The 9,695-nt window shown below is 42.8% G+C and overlaps 1 protein-coding gene across 4 annotated transcripts in view; it reads right to left on the bottom strand.

Annotated features, from left to right (window-relative positions):
* Positions 1-1,556: 1,556 nt before the first annotated feature.
* MCM9 (minichromosome maintenance 9 homologous recombination repair factor) overlaps positions 1,557-9,695 on the bottom strand; it is a 126,610-nt gene continuing 118,471 nt past the window's right edge. For 2 of the 4 annotated variants that reach the window (XR_009495990.1, XR_009495991.1), the window contains one exon: positions 1,557-9,694. The gene's annotated coding sequence lies outside the window, so the exon portion shown is untranslated. The remainder of the gene's footprint in view (position 9,695) is intronic. The other 2 variants (XR_009495992.1, XM_059890139.1) reach the window with 1 other exon arrangement.

Below are 9,695 nucleotides of genomic sequence, written 5' to 3'. Positions count from 1 at the left end.
GTACACTCATGGCTGATTCATGTCAATGTATGGCAAAACCACCCCAATATTGTAAAGTAGTTAGCTTCCAATTAAAATTAAAAAAAAAAAAAAAAAAGGATGGCCACATGAAGCAAGTAGGCTGAGGCAGTTTTCTGACCCACTTCTAAATGTCTTCATTTCCCTCCTACCCCAGAGGGAACGGCTCTCGGAATGAGACCAGTGGAAACTTTCAGGACAAAGGCAATTGGAAACGGCTAGCTTAGGTGCCATGTGCAATGAGATGGCATTTCCTTACAGCAGCTTCTGATAAGGACATGCTTTCAGCCGCTGTCTGCTTACTGCTCCTTCAAAGGGAAGCTCAGTGTCCTAGCTGTCTGTTCTTGCCCCTGCTAACCAGAGAAAGAGAGAATCTCGGCCAGTCCCTGGAGAGGACTCTGGAACTATCTTTTCTAACCTAGTTGGAGCAGTCATCTTGCTTTCTCAACATCCTGTTCTTGGCCTTTAAATCTCAGCATGAAACAAGAGCTACTGTATTTGAAAGTTGCTAAGAGAGGAATTCTTAGGTGGATGTTAAATAGATTTAGTGTGGAGACCATTTCACGAAATATATCAAATCACTCTATTGTACACCTGTAACTAATATAATGCTATATGTCAAGTACAGCTCAATTAAAAATTAAAGGTAGTAAAGAAAAAATAATCCTTTGGCCACTCCATGCAGCTCGAGGGATCTTAATTCCCCAATCAGGGAATGAACCCAGGCTCACAGCAGTGGAGAGCGCCAAGTGCTAACCACTGGGCCACCAGCAAAGTCCCAAGGAAAATAATTGTTTGAAAAACAGATAAATAAGCATTAATTACATTTGCCAAAGTAGTTGCTCATTTTCAATGATATCACCATAGGCTATCTTTAAAATTTACTGAACAAAGGTTTGCCATAATTATTAGTTGACCAGCTCCCTGAAGGTATTGTTCGTTTTCAGATGATTATAAATATTTTTTTTCTCCTAACAGCCACACAGATAAAAATTAACATCCTGGGATAAAAATTAAATATATATATATATATATGTGTGTGTGTGTGTATATTTTTTTCTCAGTCAAAATTTGGCATCACAGTTTGGTTTGGAAAGTAAGTTTGCAAGAATTTCATGGAGTGTAAAGAAACACTCCTGTGCTAAATTGTAGTTTAGATCGTTGGAGTTCCTTTGCCTGAGAGAAACCAACAAATGCTTAAGGGTAATAGCACTTAAACATTCCATACAACACTTGTAAATTCATTATCACATGTTCTCTGTTCTTTCATCTGGATCGACACCATCTGTCGCTTGATGGTTCCTATCAGTGCCAAAGAGCGTGTAAACAAACCCTACAGTTTGTATTATTTTCATTCCCTTATGAACCTTGTTCATCCAATTTGTGTCAAGTGGCTTCAGGAGGCTGTGGGAAGAGGCGGGGAATCCACACAGACCCTGGAGCCTTCCTACAAGTACAACGTTGGTGGGAGGGATAAACTGCCAGTAAACTACACCCACTGAACATCAGTTCAATTTCCCTTTTGTTTTAAAGTGACCTAGGGGAGCCGGGGGCTTCCCAAGTGACACTAGTGGTTGGTAAAGAACCTGCCTGCCAATCCTGAAGACATAAGAGATGTGGGTTAGATCCCTGGGTCGGGAAGGTCCTCTAGAGGAGGGCATGGCAACCCACTCCAGTATCCTTGCCTGGAGAATCCCATGGACAGAGGAGCCTGGAGGGCTATGGTCCATAGGGTCGCAAGAGTCAAGCATGACTGAAGCTACTTAGCACGCACGCAGGGGAACAGAACTCAGGTGTTTAATGGAAAGAATGAGGGCTTGAAAGCCCAAAACACCAGGTCTGATTCTCTATTCAATCACATAAATGCAACCTTGGGCCAATCAATGACTCTAATCTCCAATTTTCTCATTTGTAAAATATAAGTTAACATCTCACAGAGATTTTGCATGAATTTAATCAGTGTAATTTAATTCATGGAGGCTCCTGAAGTCAGATCTGTTAGAGTTCAAATTCTGGCTCAACTATTTATTTGCTGTGTGAATCTGGTCAAGTTGCTTAAAGTCTTTAAAGCCTCAGGTTCCTCAGGATAGGTGTGTGTGTGTGTGTGTGTGTGTGTGCTTAGTCGCTCAGTCATGTCTGACTCTTTGCAACCCCATGAACTGTAGCCTGGGCTCCTTTGTCCATGGCGATTCTCCAGGCATGAACACTGGAGTGGGTTGTCATGCCCTCCTCCAGGGGATCTTTCCAACCCAGGGATCAAACCCAGGTGTCCCTCATTGCAGGTAGATTCTTTATCGTCTGAGCCACCGGGGAAGCCCAAGAATACCGGAGTGGGTAGCCTATCCCTTCTTCAGGGGATCTTTCCAGCCCAGGAATCAAACCAGGGTCTCCTGAATTGCAGGTGGATACTTTACCAGCTAAGCCACCAGGGAAGCCCTCAGTATAGGTAATATCCATACAAATAATTCCTATCTTATTGGGTAGTTGCTCCGAGCAAATGAGATTATCTATAGAAGAAATGTAGCATGGTACCTGGCACATAGCAAGTGCTCAAATGCATGTTAGCTGTTATAGGAAGCACCACACACAGTAAATTATTTCTGGTTCTCTTAACTAGGTTGCGGATTAATAGGAGGCAGTTGTGCTAGCTATGCCCAAAGGCACTCTTCTGACAAAGCATTTCTTTCTCTTTTTCCTTCTTTTCTCCTTTCAAGAATGTTCTGGTACACATTAGCAAAACGCCTTAGGGGAAGGGAGCCAGAAAGGCTTTAAGTGTATTTCCTTCACAAGGAAATCCATGTGCTTTCAGAAGAAGCTAGGTCTCAGAAAGGGGCCAGTTAGAGTAAGTGCCCAAGACCGTAAATAAAGCACAAAAGAAGAGACCCTGTGAGTCGGAATTTAAGAGGATTCATTAACACTGTTTTTCTTTACGTGCTTTTTAAAAAAGTATGAATTGTGGTTGGTTGAGAGACTGAATTTTATTTAAGAGGGAATTGTGTGGGAGTTTCAAACACTCGAACTACCTTCCTTTGGGTAGTAATTAAATTTTTAGCTTTGGAAAAATGTTCAGAGTGCAGATGGATTAGCGTGAAGTTTTAGGTTGAGACTGTAACCTGGCCACACCACTGACCCCAGGCAGACGCCCACACTTCCCAACCTTGCTTGGGCCTCTCTGGGGTCTCAGGAGATTCAGCGACTTCCTTGCTTTGTGGGAGTGTCCCCTGCACCCAGCGAACATCTAGGACCGAGCATCATCTTTCCTGACTGTGTGCAGCTGCGATTCACATCACAGGCCGATCCTGATGTTCATCCTGTGTTAGGAAAAGATGGACAGAGTTATGATTTTCACTATAATGGCTTCTGCAGAGTTTTGCCATTTTGTAACTCTCCCTCTTTTCCTTTTTGTAAAATGGTTTTCTCTTCCGCAGATCTACTAAATGAATATGCTTATAATAGTGATATTTCATGGTTACCAGGCACTGTTGGGGAAGTGGGGGTGTTATTGTTCAATGGTACAGAGATGAAAACGTTCTGGAGATGGGTAGTGATGATGTTTACACAGCACTGTGTATATACTTATTGCCAGTGAATCCTGCACTTAAAAATGGTTAAAGCCGTAAATTTTCTGTAATGTATGGGTTTTTTTTTTTCACGATAAAGTGCTATTTCAGCATCCTGGTTTCATCAATTTATATAGACACAAGATTTTCTAGGCAGAGAGTAGCAGGTGGCTTGGGTGTTAATGGCCTCCCATTTGGGGATGGAAACTCATGATAAAAATGTTGCCTTATTCAGGTGGGTGGCGACCCTACTGAGGTGACCAGAATATTGTGCCCCCTCGTTAGCATATGAATTCATTGCACAGATTTAGATGCTTCAGAAGTACTTGAAGATTTGCCTTTTTTGAAATTCTAAGCACCCTCCTTTCAATGTCATCACTTTTTCAGGACTGGCTTAGCTGTCAAGAGAAGAATAAGCGTAAGAGACACTACTTCCCGTTTGTGGTGAAGTCAGTTCTCAACCTCTGGTTCCTGTTAATGAAAGGTTTTGACTGGCTCTGGTCTAATCCTGGTTCCATAACTGTAGTCCAGGTTCTGGGGAGCACGTGGTTCGTGGTGGGTACAGGGGGCACAGCACCACCAGACATATGGCTCCAGTGACTTTGACAGCCGCCAGGGGTGGTGCTCAGGACAAGCATCACGTTCCCCTGAAGATCCTCCCAGGAGCTCCCATCCTGGCTGTTGATCAGCCCCTGTCCATTCATCCATCCATCCAGATAGGTGGGGATACATCACAAAAAAATTACTACTCAAAGATAAATTCAATTTTCATATTGAATTATTATCCAGTTAATTCTAGCTACATAGATAATGTACTTGGGTAACAGTTTGAAAACATGTTTCCAGTTCCCTTCCCTCCATCAATTTAGTTCTCTAAAAATGCAAAAGATTAACACAATTACCTTAATGTTATGATTAATTGGATATCTGTCATGCTGGATTGTCATAACTTAATGTTTCACCAGCTTCCCAAACCAAGTCTTTTTAGTAGTTTCCCTTTTTATTCTATTAAAAAAAGAAATCTTGGTCTGAGAAGCCTGAAAAAAAAAACCTTCAACGTACACCAAAAACATTTCCTAGCTTTTATTCTCCATTGATATTTGCAATTTCCCAGACAGGGAAAATATTATAAGAAAAATTCTACGCGGCTTTCCTAAGATGCCCAATTGTGACAAGCAAAAGCCAATTTAAAGATCTTTTCGGCACCCTCTGGTGGCTGAGCTGGAAAAGGAAATAGCAACCCACTCTAGTATTCTTGCCTGGAGAATCCCATGGACAGAGGAGCCTGGGGCAGGCTTCAGTCCATGGGGTCGTGAAGAGTTGGACACGACTGAGCGACTAACACACTGGTGGCTGAGCAGAGTCACGAGTTCGGCGTTCAGACCCAGAAGGCCAGTGATCTCTGAGGCTTTTTTAAATGGCCATCACTAAATTTTCCATTCATCATTGCAATTGTATCCAGATCAGGAAAGCAGGAGGGAGTGGAAAGAATTTGGAATCACGAGACTTGGACCTGAATCAGAGCTCTGTCATTTACCAGTTATGTGAACCCACGTCTGGCCAGCAAGTTTCCATAGAGCTGAGGTTGAATCTGGAATTTCTCATCGGAGATAAGAGGCGATGTCAAAACTAAAGGCATATATGATTTAATTTCTGTCCAGAAAAGGCAATTGCATAGAGACAAAATGTAGGTTAGTGGTTGCCTGGAGTTGGGATGGGAAACGGGATTAATTGTAAACAGGCATGAAAGATCTCAGTGAGGTCAGGAAAATGTCCTAAAACTGTATTGTGGTGATGGTAGCACAAGATAGTAAGCTTACTAAAAATCATTGTAATGTACATTGAAAATGAGTGAACTTCATGATCTGTAAATTATGCCTCAATAAAGGTGTTTTTAAAAACAACAGGAAGGGGCTTCCCTGGTGGTTCAGTGGTAAAGAATCCACCTGCCAACGCGGGAGACACGGATTTGATTCCTGAAGCGGGAACTTATCACATGCCGCAGGGCAATTAAGCCCGTGTGCCACAACTATTGAGGCTGTGCTCTAGAGCCAGGGAGCTGCGACTACTAACGCCGGCTACCCTTGAGCCTGTGTTCTGCAACAAGAAGAGAAGCCGCCATATTGAGAAGCCCACGCATCGCAATGAGAGAAAAGCCCCGGTTTGCTGCAACTAGAGAAAAGCCTGCGCAGCAAGACCAAGCACAGCCAAAAATTAATTCATTCATTTAATTAAAAAAAAAAAAAAACAGGGAGGGTGGGGAAACAGAGTGGATAACTCGGAAATCCAGGTAGAGCTAGGAAGCTTGTACATTGTACCTGGGTAGAAGGAAAGGGGAATGTAGGGGTGAGGACGTGGTCAGCAGGAAAAACGCCTAGGTTTGGAACATGATTGTGTCCACTTTCCATTGTCCATAGCTCTGCCCAGTTGCATCGCCTGAGGTTCGCAGGCTGGAGGAGGAAATGTCACTGCTTCCCAGCTCAGCCTCCTACTGTAGAGGCAGGGGCTTCTAAGGGCCTCACACAGACAGTCTGGCCATTCAGGGACATTTCTGACAGAAGGAAGACCATTAAAGCAGACATCTTGATGCAGTTACATCAAAGTGACCATTATGAAATGTAAAATCTGTGTTTCCTTCATAACTTTTCTCCATAAAAGGTAATCTGATGTGGTTGGGGAATAAGATGAGACTAAGGAGAGGGCTGGGAGAGAATGTCTTTTTTTCACATTACTTACTAATAGAAACCTTGAAAGTGTGAGGATTTACAGAAGTATCAGGAGAGCATCCGGAGAAGGCAATGGCACCCCACTCCAGTATTCTTGCCTGGGAAATTCCCCTGGACGGAGGAGCCTGGTAGGCTGCAGTCCATGGGGCCGCTAGGAGTCGGACACGACTGAGCGACTTCACTTTGACTTTTCACTTTCATGCATTGGAGAAGGAAACGGCAACCCACTCTAGAGTTCTTGCCTGGAGAATCCCAGGGACGGGGGAGCCTGGTGGGCTGCCGTCTATGGGGTCGCACAGAGTCAGACATGACTGAAGCGACTTAGCAGCAGTAGCAGCAGCAGGAGAGTATCTGTCAAGCTGGGTAGAAGGAAACTTATCAGGAACTCTAAGAGAGATGATAAATGAATTTTGTTAGTTTAGCTTTTTATTTTTAGAAAAAAAAAGAACAGAAAGAAAAAGAAAATAAAAATAAACACAGAAAGTTTATTAGTAAATAGCATTATATCATGTATACCAAATGGGCTTACTACCCTCAGTATAACAGACACAAACCAGAGAAAAATGGGCAAAGGATCAGTACAGGTAAATCACAAAAGGAAAAAATAATTGAAGAAATATGATGTCAACATAAGAAACATCATTTAACCTGGCTACGAATTAATAAATGTTACTAAGAAAACAAGCTTTTTTTTCACCTATGAAATTGGCAAAGATTATGAAGATTGATGCCGATTATCCTTAGTGCTTGGGTAAATTGTTACAACTTTCTGGAGGGTAATTTGGCACTACACTCAAAAGGTAAAGATGGATACCTTCTGGCCCAGCAATTTCACTTTTGAGATTACTTTGTGCTAATAATTATGCTAATAATTAATTTCACATGTGTGAAAAGATATATATACACATTAGGATGTTCATGACTGAGTTAATTATAAAGGCAAAAAATATAGAAAAGGTGTTCTCAAACACCCTTCAACAGGAATTTGATTAATATTGTACACCTGTTTGATATAATATCTGCAGTAATTAAAAATGGATGTGATCTGTTACATATTTGGGTCACAGAGAAATGTTTATAGTATGTTGCTAAGTAAAAAATATCAGCATCATAATAGTGTAGAAGATATGACTCCATTTTTGTTTACAATAATAGTGTGTCTCCCTGTGTGATGGACTGAAGGTGCACTGCCCAGATGCCTCTTCTAAAAAGGACTTGTTGCTGTCAGCCTGTTCAGGAACTGCCCAGCTGCAGGGCTACTTCTCCCCATGTCCCACCCTCCTGAGCAGAGAGGCAGGGGTGGGTTGGCCATTTCAACTCAATAGTGAACATCATTGATGGGTTATTTTTCAATTCAGAGCTCCCAGTCAGATCTGCCAAGGTTGCAACATAGCTCGAGTTCTCTCTCTACGTGATTCTGTTTTCATCCCTTTCTTTCCATGGGTGTTGACCCCAAAACAATTCTTGAGAAATATCCTGCACAATAAACTCCATTTCAGCATCTGCTTCCAGAAAACTCAAACCAGTGATTTTCATACTGTCCAGTGAACACATTCTGGAAAAGCTTTCATCAAGTATTTTGTTTCGGATGGGTTGTATGCCATAATTTTTGGCACTGTCTTATTCTTTTAAAATAAATATATGTGTTTTCTTTTCATCAGATGAAGATAATATAGCAGTTTTTCATTTGGGAAAATAAAGAGAAAAATTAACAGCTTGATTCTATTCTGGTCAAGATGACCACATCTAAGTATCCATATTGAAATGACAGCATTCAAGCCATTTGGTGCTTGGCCTTCTGCATGGGGAAGGTGAGCTGTTCTGAACACCCTCCTGGCCTACACCCTTCCTACTGCTCTAGCTCTTGGTTCTGGTGGGCGTTTTGGCCTGACTCTCTGCAGGTTATCAGAATATTGTTGAGGTTGCCTGTGCAGTGTGAGATGCAATTGGCGGGGGCGGCGTGAGGGTCCACTGAAGGAGATGTGCGTCCACGTGGATGGGAGTAGGTGCACACCGAATGCTACATGTTGATAACTTCTCAAGCCTCCAGGGAGTCTCTCTTTTTCATAATGAGTGGGTGGAACCTGTGTGCTGGGAGGGGAGCCAGGTGATACCTGCCCTCGAGATTCCTTAGCTCAGAGCCTTGAGCTGTTTGGAAAATTATCTTATACCACCTATACCAGAAGAATCCATCTACTAGCTTTCTTCTGAGTATCTTGTGGCCTTTCCAGATTTTGGTCACATTCTTGGGGCCACGTTGAGGGGTGTATGAAGACTACAGGGTTAGATGCCATTGCTGCTGAGAACAAAGTATATTATTGCATGGCTCACACAGTCTTAGGAAGTAGTGAATTAGTTATTGCAGCAAAGACCACGAGTCTTCACATGCTCTGAACATCTATTCTGGTCCCCTCGTCTCTGAGATTACCCAAGGAACTGGTGTCCAAGATACAAGTCCTGTCTTAAGTCTTCTCCCAGATGTGTATGAAAAAAAATACTGATAAAAGTTCTTCCTTTCTTCTTCAGCCAAAAAAAACCCCACCATGCAGTTCAAACTCTTATGGTCTTAGCCCCCAGTGCAAAACATATGTCAGAAACAAGCTGCCTCCTACAAAACAGAAATAGAGTCACAGATGTAGAAAACAAGTTTATGGTTACTAGGGGGAGACAGAGGGGTGAGGGATAAGTTGGGAGGCTGGGACTGACACATATATGTCGTGTCTGCCTCTGTGTGACCCCATGGCAGACAGCCGCCAGGCTCCTCTGTCCATGGGATTCTCCAGGCAAGAATACTAGAGTGGGTTGCCATGCCCTCCTCCAGGGCATCTTCCCAATCCACGGATCAAACCCAGGTCTCCTGCATTGCAGGCAGATTCCTTACTGTCCGAGTTTCCAGAGAAGTCCTTTCTATGTAAAACAGACAATTAATAAGGACCTATGGTATAGTACAGGGAACTCTACTCAGTACTCTGTAATGACCGGTATGGGAAAAGAATCTGAAAAAGAGTGGATGTGTGTATATGTATATCGGACTGACTTTGCTGTACTCCTGAAACTAGCACCACACTGTAAATCAATTACATTCCAATAAAAATTAAAAAACAAACAAATAACAAAAAACAAACAAGGGACTTTAAGCTGAAACGTGGTATCAGTCAAACCAATCTGCAGCACAGCAAACTGAGCTGGAGATCCTCGCCAGCTCCGTAGTTGTGGACTAAACACCTGGAAAGTAATACCTCTGAGCTGTGGTGTGGAGCCGGCGGGCAAACCACAGCTGGCGATGGCTGGTCTACTGGGACTCCTGGGGTCCACGCACATCTGTAGGAGGGTTGGCAAAACCAGTTGTGTGACTTCTCAGTCTGATGGACTCACAGTACAAAGACGTAGC

The sequence above is a fragment of the Bos taurus genome, chromosome 9, assembly GCF_002263795.3.
Source record: "Bos taurus isolate L1 Dominette 01449 registration number 42190680 breed Hereford chromosome 9, ARS-UCD2.0, whole genome shotgun sequence".
Classification (NCBI taxonomy): domain Eukaryota; kingdom Metazoa; phylum Chordata; class Mammalia; order Artiodactyla; family Bovidae; genus Bos; species Bos taurus.
The sequence above is the reverse complement of the archived record's forward strand: the minus strand, read 5'-3'. Positions and strand labels throughout refer to the sequence as shown.